General features: G+C 39.7%; 1 long non-coding RNA gene across 2 annotated transcripts in view; it reads left to right on the forward strand.

Annotated features, from left to right (window-relative positions):
* LOC111774101 (uncharacterized) overlaps nt 1–21,447 on the forward strand; it is a 200,721-nt gene that overhangs the window by 152,946 nt on the left and 26,328 nt on the right. The window lies entirely within an intron of this gene.

The raw sequence follows: 21,447 nt of genomic DNA on the forward strand, positions 1-21,447 counted from the left end.
TTTGAAAGTGCAGAGACATAGCTTTTGCTCTGGTCTGTGCTCCTTGAAACCTGATAGCAGAAGTTGTGGAATGTTAATGAGGTCGTGTCTTTGCTGGTGGACAGAGAGATCAATGGCTTTCAGGTGTTAATGAGATGTCCTCAAAATTTATGCCCATTGTTGCAGGACTGGTGGCTCCCTGATGAACTGTTAGACCTTTTCTAGACGGACAACCAAAGGCATTTTTCAGCCCTGCATACATTTCAGTCATCAGGCTTGGATATTCAGTAAGCGCGGCAGAAATTCAAGCCATCTCAATCAGGAACTTCTTCCTTTCCACCTTCAAACTTTCATGTCTCTAACCTCAAAGAGAATAGTTCCTCGTCCTTCCCATCTGCGCTTTGATCCTAACTCCTATCACCTTCTCCAAGCATTCATCCATCATTTATCCCATCTCGTCAATATTTTTAACTTCTCTTCCACTGCTTCTTCTCTTACAATCTACAAATATATTTAAGCTGCTCCTCTCCTAAGAAAAAATTCTCGCTTGATCTGGCTTTTCTCTCAAGTTATTGCACCCTATGACATCACTCCCCTTTTACTGTAAGACTTTTTGAAAGAGAACACCAACCTCTATGTACTATTTCCTCAACCATTTTCTCTCCTTCATCCACTTGGTCTAGGCCTTACCTTGCTGTTGAAAATATTCTGGAAAGGTCATTAATCATCATCCAACTGCCAAATTCATTGACCTCTTACTCTTCTCCTACTTGGCCTCTCAAGTCTTCTGTCCTTTTCCAAATACTCTCTTACATTATGTCCTGGGGATCAAATGTTTTCTGGTTCTTCTCCCTCTCTGACCACTTGCTTCTGAATCATTTTTATGAAATCCTATTTTTCTGTCTATTCCTTAGTGCTGAGGTTTCTCAGATTTCTGTTCTAGGGTTTCTTTTCTTTCTTATTTCACAAATTCTTCCTGGAATCCTTCAACCTCATTAATGAAATTGCCTATCTTCCAAATGCTCAAATAACTCCCAGATTTGTATCTTTAATATTTCCCTCTCTCCTGAGCTCTCGACTAGCGGTATCCAATAGTACTGTCTGCAGTGAAAATGTTTTTCTGCACTGTGTGACACAGTAGCCACTAGCCACACACGGCTATTGAGCACTTGAAATGTAGCTAGTGTGATGAATTGAATTTTAGTTCTGTTTAAGCTTAGCAAATTTCAATTTCTTTTTTCTTTCTTTTTTTTTTTTTTGCTTGGAAAGATTTCCCCTGAGCTAGCATCTGTTGCCAATCTTCCGTACGCCCCTCCTCCCCCTCCCAAAGGCCCAGTACATAATTGTATATTCTAGTTGTAAGTCCTTCTGGTTCTTCTATGTGAGCCACCACCACAGCATGGATACTGATGGACTAGTGGTGTGGTCCCACACCTGGGAACCAAACCCAGGTCACCAAAGTGGAGATGCTGAACTTTAACCACTAGGCCATAAGGGCTGGCTCTCAATTTCAATTTCAATAGCCACATGTGGCTAGTGACACTGTATTTGACAGCACAGCTAAAGACCCTCTGATTTAAATCCCCTATTAAATATCTCTTTTTAATTTTTGTCCTTAACATATCCCAAACCAAACTAATCACCTAATCCCCCAAATATCTGCTCTTCCTATATTCCCCATTTCATTATATAGAATCATCATCTAAACATTTACCCAATGGCAAAATCTCAGAGTTATATTTGATTTTTTTCTTTTCCTCACACTGACAGTCAATTGTTTCTGTTCCCAAAATGTCTTTCAAACCTGATTTATCCTTTTACTGCTAATGACCACTTTCCTCCCAGCTTTGATTATTAATGACTTGTAATACATTATCTAATCACTTGAAACACATATGCACATTTACACACGTGCATATTTGCTATTTAAATGCTATAACACACCCATCTCTACATGCGGGGAGATAACCCTGGTATTGAACTTGAAAAGAATGAGATTTTTCAAAACTATTAAAAAATATTGAATTCTTTGGACTTTTCTATTCTCTGGGCAGTGTTAGTAATCTCAACTTCCTGTTATTTCATATGCCACCTGTGACTAACCAATGTTGCAATGGTGGCCGCTAATCCTTCACTCTTCCTGTACCTTAAAGACCAACCAATAGTTTACTTCTATTCCTCCTCACTCTCTAATGGTTTGAGCAGCAACTATACTGTGTGCTTACACTGACTAGTGAATGTGTGGCTGGGAGCCATTTTGAGGGATAGCCTTCCAGTTCTACTGAAACCATAAAACTGACCCTAAGAAAGAATAATCTTAGAGTTAACAGTGTCATGTCATTTCACTCACAGGGCTCCAGACTCTGATGTTCTTCCTAATCCTGAGGTCCAATGTAGAATTCAAAAAGTCTACCCAGCATGGAAAGAAACTGGAATGCTCAGAGGAACCTTGAGAATCCACCAAAGTGATGCTCATATCCCATCCTCAGTTGGTGTTGCTGTCTAACTGCTTGTCCTTTCAGTTCAAAGTCAGAAACATCCTCTTGTTTAAGTGATGAGGATTGGGATTGCCACCTTTGCTTTCAGCACACTCGTGAAGAGAAAGTCAAACCTCATGGTGTGGAGGACAAAGGCCAGGGTGTAGCTTATGGCCATCTGGACAGGAGGTAGTAGAAGAGAGCCTCCTCTTAAATTAAATCTGCTCTATGGACCACAAAGTGACACTCTTCTCTCTTGCCTGAATTATTTTAATAATCTAATTAGTCTTCTCACCTTTGGCCTTTTCTACTACAATCCATCCACACACTGCCCTATTTGCCTAATAAAATACAATCCTCTAGTTTTTCCTGATTAAAAGATAAAGCTCTAAATTTTCAAATAGCATACAAGATCCTTAATAATCTGATCCTCACTTAAATGATGGCCCCAATTCACACCATCCTTCTCACATACCCAGTGCCACGGAGTTTCAGGCATTTGCCAAAAATCAAGGTTGATCACCTTCTCTGGAGCAGACCTAAACAAACCACAAGAAAGAGATTTCAGGAGCCCAGAGGTACTTAGAAATCAGTCAAATGTTTCATTTTACGTTTAGTCACTATCTCAAACAATTTTGCACAGTACCTACTCGGATAACGTTAGGTTTCAGCTTTTTGCTTGTGAGACTTATTCCTTTATCTTTAATTTGTCAAATGTGGGAGCTTACTGGACCATCCTTCTCTCCAATCCACAAGAGGTTTTGCCCCAAACCAGATGTGTGCTTCAGTGAGGGGAACTGTTATGACCCCTTATTTAGCATCTTCTGAGAAAGACACGATTGACTATTGGAAGGTCCGATCATAACTTGATTCTTCATAGGAAGTGTCTCAGTGGGCACATCACTCCTATTCTTTCACAGTAAAAGGAAGCAACAAGCTGGGATAATTTTGGAAACAGAAACTATCATAGGAACAATGCAAGTTTACAACATCAATTTGTTGGGTACATGTGATTTTTAGTGTTTAGTTTTTTTGGGAAATGGATATACAGATCTTGGTGCAATATGCTTACTAGTAACAGGCTGTACATTTCATTCTTTTTCCATGAAAAGGAAAAAAATTGTTAAAATGTGATGCAACTCAGGGGATCAGCCATTTTGGGCACATGGAGGGGAATCTAACCAAAGGTCTCCTGTCATGTCTGAACACACCAAATTATTCACGGATTTCTAAATACAGTGCTCATCCATGCCTGTGGGTCTTTGTGCTTGCTGTTCTCTATCTTAATGCTCTTCTCTCCCTTCTGCCCTTGGCAAATACCTTCCATCTTCAGTGATGCTATTCATACATCCCCTCAATGATTCCTTCCTCTAAATTTCCATAGACATTTGTATTGGCCTCTGTACTAATAAAATACTCACCATATTGTACTTCAAGTTATGTTTCACATTTCTGATTTGTGTTAGACTGTGAGCTCCCAATACTAAAAGACAGTACAAAAAACAGGAAAGAAAAGAAAACTACAGACCAATAGCCCTCATGAATACAAATGTAAAACTCCTTAACAAATGTAAAATATTAAGAAATAGAATTCAGCAATATAGAAAAAGAATTACATACTATAGTCAGTGGAATTTATTCCAGAGATGTAAGGTTGGTTCAGTATTCAAAAATCAATTAATGTAATCCCCCACATTAAGAGGCTAAAGAAGAAAAATCATATCAGTTGATACAGAAAAAGCATTTAACAAAATTAAACATCAATTCATGATAAAAAAAACTTTCAGAAAATTATGAATAGAGAACTTCCTCAACTTAATGAAGAGCATCTGCCAAAAACATATAGTTAACATTATAGTTAATGGTGAAAGACTTAATGCTTTTTCCCTAAGATCAGAAACAAGACAAGGATGTCTGTTCTCACCACTTTTATTCAACATAGTGCTGGAAGTTCTAGTCAGTAAAATACAGCATTAAAAGGAAATAAAAGGCATACAAATAAGGAAGAAAAAACACTGCCTCTGTTTTCGGATAACTTGATTGTCTATGTAGAAAATCCCAAAGAACCTATGAAACAACCCCTAGAACTAATAAGTGAAATCAGCAAGGTCACAAAATGCAAGGTAAATATACAAACGATAGTTGTATTTCTATGTACTAGCAATGAACATGTGGATACCAAAATTAAAATGCAATGTCACTTACAATTTAAAAAAAAGGAGAGAAAAAAAGGCCAAAATTCTGAAGTGTAAATCTAACAAAACAGGCATAGGATGTATATGTTGAAAAAACAAAATGATGATAAAAGAAATTAAATAAAATTTAAGCAAATGAAAGAGACATACTGTGTTCACAGATTTAAAGACCCAACATAGTATATCAATTATCCCCAAATTTATTTACAAATTTGATATAATCCGCATCAAAATCCTAGCAAGATTTTTTTGTAGATGTAGAAGATTATTTTAAAATTTATATGGAGAGGCAAAGGAAGTAGAACAGTTAAAACAATTTTTAAAAAGAAAAATAAAATGTGAGGAATTTCAAGACATTATGTAATTTCAAGACTTGCATAGTTACAATAACCAAGACTGTGTAGCATTGGCAGAGGGATGACACATAGATCAATGGAACAGAATCAAGAACTGAGAAATAAACCCATATAAATATGCCCAACTGATTTCAACAAAGGCACAAAAACACTTTAATGGAGGAAAGATAGCCTCTTAAAGAAATGGTGCTGGAGAAATTGAACATCCATAGGCAAAGAAATGAACCTTGAACTAAGTCTCACACTTTATACAAGAAATTAACTCAAAATGAGTCATGGACTTAAACATAAAATATAAAACTTAAAACTTCTAGAAAAATGACTCATGGAAAGGGTAGGAGGGATCAAAGATGAAATGCTACTTCACTTTTGGAGAATAGTTTCTCAAAAAGCTAATCACACTCCCAGGATTCTATCCGAAAAAATCAAAACGTGTTCACACAAAAACTCGTACGTGAAGGTTAATAGCAGCATTGTTCCTAATAGCCAAGAGGTAGGAATGACCCAGATGTTCATCAACTGATGATGGATAAACAAAATGTAGTATATCCATAAAATGAAATATTATTCAGCTATGAAAAGGAATGAAGTGCAGATAACATGCTATAACATGGATTGTTTGAAAACATAAAGCTAAATGAAAAAAGTTAGGTACAAAGGTCGCAAACTGTGTGAAATATCCAGAATAGGAAAAACCATAGAGACAGAAAATCGAACAATGGTTGTCAGGGGGTGGGGGGAGGGAAAAGTGGAGAGTGAGTGCTAATGGGTTTGGGGTTTCTTATACAGAGGACAAAAATGTTCCGGAATTTAGCAGTAAATTCTGTAGTGGTAATCGTTGTACCACCTCATGAATATACTAAGAAAAATTGAATTGTACACTTTATAAGGATGAATTTTTTGATATATGAATTATATTTCAAAAAAACCTCTCTACATATGCAACTACCATATGACTCAGCAATTGCGCTCTTGGTCATTTATCCCAGAGAAATGAAAACTTATATTCACAAAAAAACTATACATGAGTGCTCATAACAGCTTTGTTCTAACAGCCAAAACTGGAAACAACACATGTTTTTTGGTGGGAGAATGGTTAATCCATTCACTGTGATACATTCGTACCATAGAATACTAGTAGCAATAAAATGGGATAAAGTATTGATATAATCATCCCCGTGGATGAAATGCCAGAGAATTATGCCTAGTGAAAAAAAAAGCCAATCCCCAAAGCTTTCGTACTGTATAATTCCATTTATATAACATTATTGCAATGATGAAATTATAGAAATCAGAATAGATTAGTGATTGGCAAAGATTAAAAATGGGGAAGGAAGGTGTGGGAGGGAAGTGGGTATCACTATGAAAGGGCAACAAGTAGGATTGTTGTGGTGATGGAAATATTCTGTATCTTGACTGCATCAACATCAATATCTTGGTTGTGATATTGCACTATAGTTTTGCAAGATGATACCACTGGGAGAGACTAGGTAAAGGGTACATGAGATTCTCTGCATTATTTCTTACAATTGCATGCAAATCTACACTTAACCTAAAATAATAAGTTTGATTAAAAAATACAACCTCTGAAATTGGCCTCTGGAGGTATTCGCCAATTAAACCTCAGTGGAAGTACTAGAACACTCTGAGATATAACCGTGGCACTTAAATTATCCGTAGAAATAACCCAGCCTGAAAGGAAATGCCAATGAGATTGCCTATTTACTGAGCAGGAGCCATCTGGGAAGATGAGGACAGCCAAGTCAAAGGGATCCCCCAGTGTAAGGGTGTGTTTTGCTAGAGTTTAGCTCATGGGAAAGGTTCAAAACTCCAGGGAGGATCGTCTGACTTTGGAAAAGGGAATTTAATGGGCAGTTTTAAACGGCAGCTGGAAAGGCTACAATCCGCACTTATTCAATGAAACTCTAATCTCTAGGTGTTGCTGCGCAGGCATTTTGTAGAAAGATTAACATTTGTAACCAGTTGACTCTAAACAAAGAGATTATTTTAAATAATCTGGGTGGGCCTGATTCAAGCAGCTGGAAGGGCTTAAGAGCAGTCCTGAGGGTTCCCTGAAGAAGGAGAAATTCTACCCATTGACTGCAGTCTCAGCTCATGCCCCAGAGTTCCAGACTGCCCTTCCTGATGGCCTGCCCTACAGATTTTGAATTTGCCTTGCCAGCTCCTACAACTGCAGAAGGCAATTCCATGCAATAAAGCTCTTATCTTCATATATATATTGTGTGCAATAAATCTCTTAATATATATAATATACACCCCCTCCCCCCCCGGTGGAACCCTGACTGATACAAAGGTTTGTTGCATTTAAAAACAAAGACAAAAACTCTTTTCTCATCTAGTAAACTCCAGAAATGTTTTGAACACAGCTCTGCAGCCTCAAATTTTATTATGTGATAGTTTTAATTGATTTGCTTGGAGCCTATGAGTTACAGGAAAACTCCAGCTCCTACGGTCAATTAGGAAATGACGAAGTTACGTTTAAAAGGGCTCCCCCTAAATTTAGAGACCAAATGGGAGTGAGCTGTCTGACCTTCAATTTTGATGAGACATTATCAGGCTAGGAGATAGAGGCTGTCTTCACTGTCAAAACTAAATTTCTCTCCCTCTCTCTCTTTTTCTCTCTTTCTTTCTTATACTTACCAAACTCTCACAAACTTCCATTGAACCTTGGCTAAGTGTCAGGCAAGGTGCTGGATACTGAGATTACAAACACAAATGAGCTGAATCCCACCTTCTTTCAAGGAGGGGCTCATGCTCTGTTAGGAAGACATGAACATAATTGACTATCAAGAATGCCTTGCCCTAAGGAAAGAGATTAATCTTTATCATCTTTAAAGATTCTTTTCCCATTTTGTGGCCAGGTGGAAGACATCCATGACATATCATTTCTTCACGATTTTAAGGAATCTTTGAACAATTTAAACTGCAAGCCCACTAGCACACTTGAAACCAAAGAACAAGCTGTAGCAACTTCTTTTGAGTTGTTAACAATCTTTACTCGTGAACGAACTATGCATTCCCTACTGATAATGTCAGGTAATTTATTTCACTAAAGTAAAATTTCTGGAATTATTCCATCCTGACACGTCCTCTGTCCCTATTTCCTGTACAGGCAGAACATGAAAATCTAATCATACTTTCTCACACATATTTTAAATGGCAAAGTAGGGGGCTCTGTGACATGCAACCTCTTTAGGTTTGATTTTAGATTTATTTTAACTACGAAAGCTCTATCTGCTGTTCAAAAAGAACTTTTTGTTTTTGTTATTGTATTTGTTGTGTGATTTTAAACCAGCAGAAGAGTTACTTTTTCTTTGCCAGTTTTGTTGATATCAACGTAAAGACACTATTGCTTTTGTTAGGAGTCATGAATTTAATTTACTTGTTTAGGGTCTTTTCAGAGCAATTAAGCATGGTGGGTAAGAGGATGAGTTGGGGGACAGTATGCCAGGCTTTCACCACTTGAGGGATAATAATAGCAAGTTGGTGAGGATTAAATGCAGTGACCATTTAAAGTGCTTAGAAATACACCTAGCATGCAATGAGCACCTGTGAATCTTAGCTACAGTTCTATTATCCCAGCAGCATTGTAGAAGTACCCATTTTGGCTACATCATGAGTCATATGACACTAACAAGTGGATGGAGTTTGTAGGAAGGCAGGCAGCTCATCATTGCTAACAAATATCTTGACCGTGTAATCTTACCTAATCTTCAGAAACACCCTCTGCAGATATATGGCACTTATCATTTTTAGAGCATTCCCTTCCTCATGATCTGCTTTACTGATCAGAAGCATTTCTATGGTCAGCAAAGGCATGCTTACCTCTCCATTTCACAGAGAAATTGTTCTCAAAGAAACAGAGGAATGTTCTCAAGATCAAAATCTCAAATTTGAAAGAGCTTAAACTGGAACTCTAGTTCTTCTGATTCCACGTTTCCCATCATATCTCATTTATTTAGTCTAAATCAAGAATTCACGTCCTTTGAAAATGAAGAACTTGAGTCTACCAGAAACATTCCCATTTTCCAGTGACTTCATTTTTAATATGCCTCACCAAAGAGAGGAAATATATCGTCTGTGTCTCTCAGGAACTGTTTTGGTCAAAGCTGCCTGAGATACACTCCCTCTTCTGGACAGGCAGCTCTGTCATTCTGTCTTTCCAGACACCCCTCAATGCTCCTGTCTTCCATAAAGGCCTCCTTGATCACCCTAGTCTGGACCTCTACTGTTCTTTTGCCTATCCAACTCCTTAGGCATTTTTATGCTATACTCCCTTTTATTGTTAATTTACATTTTTATGCTTATGCTTGTCTCTTCAATTTGACCATTAATGTCCTTATTCAGAGGGACCATAGCCTAGCACAGTACCTGCCTCAAACAGGGACATACGTGTTTGATGCTGTTGGTGGTGATAATGATAGTAATACCTACTATAATCTCTCCAATTATCCTCATTGGTGTTCTCTCCATGGCTGTGACCCTGGACAGCAACACTCATTTGGTCACTGATCGTTCACCTATTCACTTGTATTCATTCATTGTACCAATATTTTCTGAGAGTCTACTATATGCTAGGCCCTATCTAGTTACTAGGGTTATGAAGATAAAGAAGGTCTGAACTCAGGGACTTACGTTCCAACAGAAGAGACAGACTTAAAAGCTAATACATTCAATGACCTATTTCAAGCGCTACAATAGGAGTATTATTAGGATGGGAAAAATGAAGGAAATGTTTCTAAGTTATTTATGAGGGGAGAGGTGGGTTCAAGAAAAACCAGAGAAGAGGTGGAGTTTGAGCCAAGTTTTAAAAGATGAGTAAGTGGAACAAACCTACTTACGTCTGCCTTTTTCTGCTGTTGGCAGCAAATATGTTTCAAGGCATGACCAGACCACTAGTTTAAAGTGCCTGGAGCTGAAACAGAACTGGGGATTTTGACCTCCAGTGATTGGAGTAGGAGGTAATGACACGATCTAATTTAAAGAAACAAATTGCCTGTTATTTGGAGAAGTTACTGTGAAATGACCTAGAATTGTGTTGAGATCACTGTGGCCTGCTCTTTCAGAGCAGACTTGCTCTGCATTTTGACTTCTAGAAAAATGGTGTGTAGGATATGTCTCATGGTACACTAGTAGGCCAAATCCCTAAATAACTAATATATCATTCAACACATTTATTGAGCACCTACTCTGTGCCAGGTACCATTATAGTAGCTGAGGCTATAGCAGTGAACAAAGCAGACACAAATCATTGCCTTCCTGAAGCTTACATTCTAGTGGGAGGAACCTGACAATAGGAAAATAAATAAGTAAATTATCTAGTACATTAGAAAGAGAAAGCACTATGGAGGAAAATAAAGCAGAGAAGGGAGGTAGGGAGTATTGGGTGGAGGGTAAGCAAGCTGCAATTTTAAATAGGCTGGCTAGAAAAGGTCTCACTCGGAAGGGGGCAATCAAGTCAAAATGTGAAAGAGGTTGAAGTTTCAAGCAATGTAAATATGTGTGAGAAGGAACTCCAGGCTGAGTAAACAGCATGTGCAAATGCCCTGAGGTGGGAATATGCTTGGCCTAGTTCTGGAACATCATGGAGGCCAATGTGGCTAGAGTGGAGTAAATGAGGGGAGGAATATGAGGTTAGTGAGGTAATTAGGGGACAGATTGTGTATAGCTTTTACATTTTTGTGAGTATGTTGGCTTTAACTCTAAGTGACATGGGCAACTGTGGGATCCTTAAAGCATGATCTGTCTTTTGTTTCGGTGGGATAACTCAGGCTGCTGTATTGAGTGTTTTCTTGGGAGGAGCAAGGGTAGAATTAGAGAGAACAGTTAGGAGTATGTTTTTCAGTAATCTGGGTAAGAAATTACTTGACTTGGTCCAGGATGATAGCAGTGGAGAAAGTAATGTGAAAAGATCAGAATCAGAATATTGGTTGAAGATAAAGTCAACAGGATCTGTTGATGGATGACATATATGGTAGGAGAGAAAGAGAAAAGTAAAAGGTGTCACCATGGTTTTGACCTTATCTGTTTGCCATTTATTGAGATGGAGAAGACTATGGGAGAAGCAAGTTCTGAGGAAAGGTCCAGTTTTGGACATGTTATATTTGACATATTTATTGGACATTCAAGTGTAAATGTTAAGTCATAATTGGATATATGAGACTAGAGTTTAGGGGAGAAATCCATGCTGTAAACATAAATTTTTGAGTCGTCAGCATGGAGATGGTAGCTAAAGTCATGAGACTGGATGAAATCACCGATGGAACAGGTTTAATTAGAGAAGAGAGTCCTGGGGTGCCCCCAGGTTTAGAGGCTGTGAATGGGAGAAGGAATCAGCAAGGGAGTCTAAGAAAAAGTAGCTAGCGAGGTAGAAGGAAAACCAGGAATGTGTGGTGTGCTGGAAGCCAAGCAAAAGAAGTTCCAGAAGAAGTGATCAACTGTACCCAATACTGCAACAGATGAAGATGAATGAATGCTGAGAATCAGTCATTGCACTTTGCAACATGGCAATCACTGGTGACCTGATAGGAACAGTTTCAGTGGAGTGAAGGGGAAGAAGGTCTGACTAGGTTGAGTTTAGGAGAGGATGAGGGCAGAGCAATTGGATACAGCCAGTATAGATGACTCTGTTAATGAGTTTTCCTTAAAGAGATCAGAGAATGGAGCTCAAGTTAAAGAGTACAGTATTGGTGTTATTGGTTTTTTTATTTGTAAGGAGATAAAAATATTATATCCCTATAATCTGTATAACCCCATGACCTTTATTGGAAGAATTAAAACTATATGCCCAGAGCAGGAGCAGACTAAAATGTGGGTACCTATATCATTGTGCTTCTCTGTAAGAGATTAAGTGCTGTAAGAGATTGGGTTTTTTCAGAAGATTATTTTTCTTAATTTAACCAAGATAACAATCAGAATAGTTTGACTTGAAATAAGCTAAACTGTGCAATCATAAGCCTGAACATTGGCAACCAAAGTCCAGATTCGACAGTGATATTCCTGGTTGATTTCGCTCTTAGAACATCGCCAGCTTAATGATAACATTAATACAACAATTTGGTGGCCAAACTATGAAATTTTGATCACCTAAGACTTCACATTTAATTTAAGGATTATGCCTGGAAGAATCACAAAATATAGGGTTGAAAACAACTTTGAAGAGGATTTAATTTAATGTGCACGTTTGATCAACTGGTAAGTTGAACTTCAAAGGTTAAAATGACATAACTGAGATCACACAGCCAGTTATACAGGGCCAGGACTAGAATCCACTTCTTGATACCCAGTAAGTGCCCATTGTAGTATACCTCAGCTCCTTTCAACTTGGGAAAATATCCTGCCAATTCCTAAGAAAAGTGGCATATGTATCCGTTTATATGGCAATTTTCCATGAAGAACAAACATTACAAGAAAAAGCCATTAAGTTAGCTGGTCAATGCTGAAGTCAACACTGTTTATTGCTTTCCCGTTCAATCTGCAGCTGAAATAAGGAATTAATGCCCAACAGCTCTCAGTTTCATTTAGTACGTACTTAGAGACCATCTTCTGTGTGCCAAGCATCATAGAGGCATATAAGAGGAATATGATGAATTCTGTGCTTCTCCAAGGATTACGTCATTTGTAGAGAGGAGAGGGAAAAAGGAGACTGAAAACATCTGGGCCAGGCACCTTCATGTATGATCTCTTCTTAAATCTCACCACAGCTATGTGGAGTAGGGATGGTCATTCCCCTTTTACAGATAAAGAAACTGAGGTTAAGCAAGGTGCATTAAGTTGCTCAAAAAGTCAGAGCTAGCGGCTGGCCCCCTGGCCAAGTGGTTAAATTTCTGCCGGCTCTGCTGTGGCGGCCTGGGTTCGTGGGTTCAGATCATGGGCGTGGACCTGCTCCACTTATCAGCCATGCTGTGGAGGCATCCCACATACAAAATAGAGGAAGATTGGCACAGATGTTAGCTCAGGGCGAATCTTCCTCAAAAAATAAAAGCTATATAGGACAGACCTTACTGAATGTAGGGGTCATGTTTTTTCCATGCATTTCATGCATACCCAGCAGGGAATTGGAGCCTGATATTCTGTTTACAAGGTAGGGGTAAGGGACTCTCATCTGGGAAACTACATTTTTGAGGGACTAAAAAGAAAAGGTGAGGAGAAAATTCTCATAGAACATTAGAGGATCTTGCATGTTTCTTGACCTAGTAGCTCAAAGAAGGGTTGCTATGCTGTCCTCTCATGACTGGGTGAGTGGGGGAGGGGAAGAGGACATGAGAAGGCCCTATAGTTAGCTACTCGGAGTTGGGTTCCTCTAACCTAAGAAACCAAACTAATTCCCATGATGCCACAGAACTACATGGGCAGTTCTTTTAGAAGCTGGTGATGAATTTTAACCCAATGCCTAGAATTTGGTGACCAATGAACTTGCTGTATCTTTGGAAAATTTGAATTTTAATAACTTGAGGAACAACGAATTGAAATAAATGGATATCAAATGGATAGTGGTGGAAACGATACATCTAGGACCCAGAATACCTAAATTTTGGTCCTAACTCTGCCACTTACTACCTCTGGGACTAGAGGCAAGTCACTTGAGTAGGACTGTGTGAGTCCTGGTTTCTTCGTCTTTAAAATGAAAACAATGATGAGCACTACTTCCCGTAGTTCTTGAGAACAAATGAGATAATACACATGAAAATGCTTTAAAAACTCTTGAATGTCAATACAAACCTTAGTTATCATCATTCTTATAAGTAGTCTTACATTTCTGAATGCAATATAAGGTAGTTTGAACACACCAGGGTTATCTAGGAGTTTTTAGTCACTTTGCTTGGGCTTTTTGAGAGTCTTTTTTTTTTTTTGAGGAAGATTAGCCCTGAGTTAACTACTGCCAATCCTTCTCTTTTTGCTGAGGAAGGCTGGCCCTGAGCTAACACCCATGTCCATCTTCCTCTACTTTATACGTGGGATGCCTACCACAGCATGGCTTTTGCCAAGCAGTGCCATGTCCGCGCCCGGGATCCAAACCGGTGAACCCCGGGCCACCGAGAAGTGGAACGTGCACACTTAACTGCTGCACCACCAGGCCAGCCCTTTTTGAGAGTCTTTAGTACTGGGTAACCTAGAATCACAAGATCCGGTTCTATCTCTTGGGCCACTTCAAAGAATCCCTGACTCTCAGGTGTTCTACAGCCCTTGGAGTAAACAAAGAATCTTGGGGTGCCTCAGACTAAAGCCAAATTCCCAGCTATTACCCAGTGTCAGATCTAATAGTAGACATTAGAGTATAGGCTTTGGGAAATGTGATAGTATTTTGGGGATGCTGTGAGTTGGTCATTAAGACTACACTGAAAATGAAAAATGTGGGCCATTCTTAATGAAAATACACTTATGCAACTATCAGTGTGTTGAGCCTGGAACAGAGGACCACTGTACTTGATTTTGTGCTCCTGGCTCCTGAAAAACTTGGAATTTCCAATGTGCCAGCTAAGCAACAGATGTTCCTTGGAACTAATAAGATGGAAGTCATTGGTAGAAATATTCTCAGCATATTGAGATCTTCCATGGAATTCTAATTTGTTCGCTCACTTTACACAGAAATTTCCTTTAAAATCTATAATATAGAAGATCGAAGGTAAATTATTATACTAGAAATGTAAGAAGATTTAATTAGAATTGTGGCTCACTTTTTCTTTTAAATTAAATTATTCATCGTCTTTATTGTTTCCTACCTCATTATTGCGTTCATGATTGCAGTGGATGAAAGGTAAATTGTTTTGATTTAATGGGTTGAAGTTACTGCAGAAGGATTTGACAGAGTTCCCTTGGCTTCTTGTAATTGAAATAGATTTGCACTAAACATGCATTGTTAATTTAAATAAAACCTCTTCTATCAGCTGAGAGCCATTTTTGTGGGACAAAGCTAAGCCCCCACCTTTCTGACTTTGTGGGCAAAGGATTTGATTAAAATTGACCAGCTAAGTGTGACTGCCCTTCAGAACAATGGAACATTCTAATGAGAAACCCCTTTGCTGGGGTTTATATACTAGTGAGCAGTAGCTGACTAGAGTCAACTGTGTGGTTTTGGCTGAGGAGCTGCTCTCTATGTGTGAAAAGCAGAATAGAGAAGCAGAAATAACCGTCATGGGCTAAATTTGGGCAAATGAGATTGAGGTTATGTTGGTCAGGTATTACTTGGTCACAAGTAACAGAAACCCACTTAAAGTTACTTTCATATTAATGAGGTTCTATGCTAAGGAAACAGAATGCCTTTCAGAGCAGAGAGTGTAACCAGCCTCACAGGAGGTGGGAACCAGAGACTGGAGAGCAGATGGGAGCCCGGGCAGCTTGTCAACTTGTCTCCACATCAGTCCTTAGACTCACATGGTCTCTTATTTTTGCTTCTCTCTGCATATTTGCTTCATTTTTCTCCCCCTGGAGACCAGCTTTCTCTTGCCAATTCCACATGGGCTCAATACAGCTACCTTAGACCAAAGGCAAGGAGCCAAATTCTGGAGTCTTTTGTGTGTTGATTAAATTTCTTGGAGTTTGAGGCCTGCTTAATTCCCTTTGGAGCTGATGGTATAGCCTGGCCTTCAGGATCCCTGAAATTCTGAGTCCCAGAACTCCTGGGAACAGAGAAGCTCTGAGGGCTGGTCTCCAAGGTATTGGCATGATGTGGTTAGGAAGAATCCTAGGAAAAATTGAGGGGTCTGCAAGTATTCTTGGCTTCCTTCCTTGTTTCCTTCTGGATGTCATCACCCCATTTGGGGGCATCTACTGCCCTCAGAATGCCCCAAAGCTTCCTCCTCTAATCCCCATCTTTTCTCTGTCAGCAGTGGTCCTTTCTCTGGACTCATTTCCAGTAACTCCATTGCTATTTGTACCTTCCTAGTGATTATCTCCTCTCATTTATTCAGCTATGATCCGAATGATACCATCTAGCAAGCTGGAACCCTTCACAGTGAACAAAGAGTACTTGTTTTCGAAAGGTCTTTAACCAGTGACTCAAACGTTGAGAATGCCAGGTGCTAGGCAGGAGGCATTTGAGGTCCAAAGGGTCTTCACGTACATCAGAAAGATTTGGATTTGATTCCCTGCTCGGTTACTTTCAGTTGTGAGAACTTAGAGAAACTTGCTTGGTATCTCTGCTCCTGCATTTTTTTTTTTTTCCTGAAGATTGTTGCTGAGCTAACATCTGTGCCAGTCTTCCTCTGTTTTGTATGTGGGATACCACCACAGCATGGCTTGATGAGCTGTGTGTAAGTCTGTGTCTGGGATCAGAATCTGTGAAACCCAGGCTACCAAAGCCGAGCGTGTGGACCCAACCACTATGCCACTGGGCTGGCCCCATGCACCTGCATCTTTAATTGTCTCATTTCTACTTACCCCATAGAGTTGCCCTAAGGATTAAATGAGGTAAGGTATGCAAGTATGTACTGTATGCAAATGCAGTAGAATTTCAGTAAAAGATAACCCCTCAATCCTCCCCCTACCCCATGCCCTTCACTCAACTCTCATTACAAGGACAGTCACCTTCTTAGAGTAAGACCAACACCTTGTGGGGACCTTCAGAAATACTACTGGCTCCTCTCTTCAGGGCAGGTATTTCCCACTTTCTTATGCACAGATTGGAGATGGGAAATCACACTCTTCCAATAGAAGGTATGGTTGGTTACAACTTGCAAGACAACAAAGGGTCCCAAGACAAAGAGGCACTTTGGATCTAAAAGTGCCTGCTGGCATCATGGGCCAAGGAAAACATGGGGACATGAGTCTAGTTGTATCACCTTTTAACCACAGAAGCCTCTTTTTTATGCAGTTATATTAACTTATATATTCTCATGCCACCAAGCATGGCCATAATCTTGAAGATAATCACCTTATTAATAACCCCTACATTTTCACCACTGGTTCTATATTTACCATATCAAGTATTTCACACATTATCTCAGAAAACTCTGAGTCATTATCCTATCTTACAAATAAGGAAACTAAGAGATGTTCAGTAACCTGCCTAAGGTAGGATTCTATTGAAAGACAAAGGGATTCCAACTCCAAAAATAGTGCTTTAACCCCTTACAAAATGTGCTGTGCTGTAGTGTTTCCTGTGCTGCTTTCACTGTCCCTGTCCCCTCTCGCCATGCTCACAAAGCAACCTAGAAGTTCCAGCTCCCTGTAAAGCCTCATCTTCCTGGGTTCCATGGGGAAACTGCATCCCCACAGCTGAGATACAAGCCTCACCCACGACACAGATCTAGGACTCTGCTCTTCAAAGTGCTGCACTTGGACCAGTAGCATCACTTGGGAGCTTGTTAGCAATGCAGAATCTCACCCTGGACCCACTGATTAAGAACTGGCATTTAAAAAAGCTTCCTAGGTGGTTTCTAAGCACACGAAAGTTTGAGAAACACTGATCTGGGGTGTGAACCATAGTGGATGCAGATTATCTGAATTGCTATTTCAGCGTGTTAATCGCCTTTCTGCATTAACCACAACGTTTGATCCCTGTGAGCAATCTCTGTCATGGAGCTTTTCACCTTCCTCTCCCTTCCCAGCTTCATTCAATAGCGACTTTTTCACTGATTTGTCAGAGCATTTAGGAACCAGGAAATCCTTTAGGTTTCGGGGGCAGTCCTTTGCCCGGCCCCAAATAGAAGGCACTGTTGGGCCCACCGCTATACAGGTCAGGCCCGCCTTTGCAGCTCAAAGGATGAGGGATGTTTTCTTCATTTGCTAAACCTGAGCCTTACACTCTTCTTTTTTCCTCTCCACTTTGGACTTGAATACAGCACAGCTGCCTGGATGACAACTGTCTGCCTCTGTGGGGAGACAGGCTGAAGACATCAGCTGCTGTGCACCCAGAGAAGCCCCTTTCAATTTATTGCTTAAAAAAAATTTCTGGGGGCTGGTTCCGTGGCCGAGTGGTTAAGTTCGCACGCTTGCTGCGGCGGCCCAGGGTTCAGATCCTGGGCGTGGACATGGCACCGCTCATCAGGCCACGTTGAGGCGGCGTCCCACATCCCACAACTAGAAGAACCTGCAACTAAGATATACAACTATGTACAGGGGGGGTTTGGGGAGATAAAGCAGAAAAAAAAAAATTTCTGTCTTATTCTTAAGAGCAAAGAGATCCAGAGAAGGGGAATTCAGTCCTTTAGGGTAGTGATAGAGGGGCACTGGGCCTTTGACAAAGCAGAGACTTCAAGTAATTCTTTAATATAATGCTTGGTGAAAATAGGAGGTCAAGTTGTCCTTGGTGCTGTCGACCGATTATAATAGATCATTTTTAAGTCTTTAAAAAATTCTGTGATTTAGAGGTGCGGCAGAGCAGGAGAGCTCCCCAGACCCCCACTTCATCTCTCCTCCTCCCATCTCAGGCCTGAGTAGAAGGCCACAGAAAAGACTTTGAGCTGTGAGTGCAGGCCCCGTGACGGCCTGGGAGAATGCCGGTTGGCTCCTGGGGCTGCTGAGAATAGTGCTCAGATGGCTCAGATGGAGAAGGCTAGAAACCTCTGGAAGGGGGGAGTCTGGGTAATTTGACTGTTGCCTCTCACAGCTTCACAGGGATGGAATGATTAAAGCGTGCTTCTTGGGGAAGGAATCTCCTCTGGGAAAGATAAAAAAAGGATACAGGGTTGAGAGAAGACTTAGTTATCATGTGTGCTAAGAATTATTTATTGCCTTGGTTATAAAACTAATACATGCTCATTACAGAGAATTTGGAAAACATAGGAAAAAGGTCCACAGAGAGAAATAAAAGTTGCCTGTAATCCCACTAGGCAGAATAATTATTTATATTGGATTATATTTTCTTTCAGGTATACGCATTTTTTTTTCACTGAACATCATTCACAATCATTAGTAAATATTGTTAAAAATATGATTTTAATGATTGCTCCATATGAATGTGCTCAGTCTTACTTACGTAAGATTATTAAGTTGACCATTTCGCCTATTTCTAATTTCCAGCTATTAAAAATAACTCTGTTATGAATATTCTCTAACATAAATCTTTGACCATCTGTGATTATCTCCCCAGGCTAAACTCCTAGAAGTGGGAATACAGAATGAAAGTTCTGATTATTTTTAAAATTTCTGATATATATAGTGCTGATTTGCCCTCTGGAAAGATTGCTTCCGATTTGCAACTCCAACTGCTGAATTTGTTAGTACCTATTGCAGCTTTATTAGATGAAGTAGTCGCTATGCTTTCATTTATAAATAATAATAACAGCTAATTCAGACTGAAACAGAAGGGAGATTTATGGGCTCATGTAACCGGAAGGACACGGCTTCACTGCTTCCTCTCTACGTAGTTGCATTTCTCGCCTGAGTCTGATTTCCTTGCCGTTACAAGATGGCTGGCAGCCAAGTGCTTCTTTTTTTATATCTAGAGGAGAAAGAGGATTCAGTCCCACAGCTGTTGATAAAAGCCATTCCGATTGGCCAGGTTAGGCTAGATCACCAAGCACTAGGGCTGGGGGGCCCGTGACTGTGATGTAACTACCACTCAGGGAGCACCCTAGGAGCAGAGTGAGGGTCAGGCCCACCTTTGCCATATTGTTGCTCACAACAGCAAAGGTATGTAATGAGCCACCACAAGTCATTACATCCTGTACAGTATTGTCAGTTTCAAAACTTTACCAACCTGGTAGGCAAAAACGGTATTCCATTGCTTTTTTACTTTGCATTTCTTTGATTACTATTGAGGTTTAATATATTTTTAAAATATTTATAGGTTGTTTGTATGTCTTCTTTAGTGAACTGCTTCTTCAGGCCCTGTTCTCAGTGAAATCCACCTCTTACAGATTGTAAAAATCCTACTTAGGAGCTTGAAGATGCAGAACAGTGAGTGGCTCTCATCCTGGTTGCACATTAAACACATCTAGGGTGTTGCAAAAAATTACGATGTCATAACGTCACCTCCAAAGATTCTGATTTAATTCACATGATGTATGTTTTAAAATCTCCCCTGAAGATTTCAAGCTGCTTCTAGGGTTGAGAAATGCTAACCCTTTGAAAAACCGTCCCTCAAACTTACCTATCTCTCTGTCACAGCCAACCTAAACTTTGCTTCTTTTATAGATTACTCTGGAATCACAAAAGATATCAGAAATAGCTTTAGTAAAGTGAAGCACTTATTCAAACACTGGAAAAAAACAGAATGAGATGAATATTCATGACCACTTAGTATACATAAGTCAAGCAATCAGCTGCTTCTCCAGCAGGGTCGCTGCCCCAGAGCTTAGGTTTGCTGGAATTGTTATTGGCCCCTTCCTTTCTTTATTCTGATTAAAAGAAAAAGGCAAAGATGTCCCTAAGAAACCCAACCCAGGAACAGTACATTTGTAAACAGGGAGCTAAACAGGAACGTGTTCCTGTTGAAAAGCAGAAAAATATTTACTTCTACCTTTGTTGTTTATGGCATTGTAGCTGTACTACAGAAACAAATGGTGTTATGCTTGCTTTATTCCCACTTCTAAAGAGCCCAAGGAAATGTGAGCAGACGTTTCTTTTAACAAATGACAGTGCTTCTACTGAGCAGCGATTCTGCATGCATCTGCCTTCTCCAGGTTTGGGGAATAGAAGGGTTCTTGCTATTCCCAGGATGTGTTAAGTCAATGAAATCAAATGAGAAACTTTGTTCCTTCCATCGCTGTACTGACAAATTGGTTGGATTTCTTTTTTTTAACAATCAAACACACGTCACTGCTTCAAGTCATCAATCAGGAGAAATTGCTTTGTAAATGTTCCTTTTCTTGGCCGTAACTAAGATGTGCTTCCTCCTTTGGTGTTTAGGGGGGCTATTAAGACCTTTGAATACTAAGAGGAAAGCTAGCATTCTGTCCCAAGGGTTCCTGCCATTGCCTCTAAATATGTATTTGATACATCATCACATGTTCTTAAAATCTCACTTTGTACATCCATCATTGATTGATCATCTTTAATTATCTCATTCAGTCTTCTTGCAGATGTATCCATAAGCTGTTTGCTAATGTTTTATTTATCAAATTATAAAAATATTTAGTATTTTAAACAAACACATAAACACCATCTGTGTAAAATGGTTGCCACTATTGCTAGTGAAGTAAGCAGCACTGAGGCATGGTAGACTTGCTGGCGTTTGACAAGGACTATTGTTGTCCTCAAGAAAAATGACAAGTGAGTGTGTTGTAAAGGAAGACAAGACACGCACGGGGTATTTAGAAACCCTCCCTTGTGTAAGACAGAACCTTGTACTTTATACATTTTTACTCAAACTGGTATACCTGCCTGTCCAAAAGATGTAATGGAAATGCCTAAAGGACTTTATTATTCTAGCAGCCTAATTTGACCTACCAAGCCCAGAGCAGTAATCAGTTAGCTAAAGGAAGTCTTCTTTTCTCTTTTGCCTCTTTGAGAGTTAATGATACAAAAATGCAGATT

This window comes from Equus caballus, chromosome 7 (genome assembly GCF_041296265.1).
Source record: "Equus caballus isolate H_3958 breed thoroughbred chromosome 7, TB-T2T, whole genome shotgun sequence".
In the NCBI taxonomy this organism is placed as follows: Eukaryota; Metazoa; Chordata; class Mammalia; order Perissodactyla; family Equidae; genus Equus; species Equus caballus.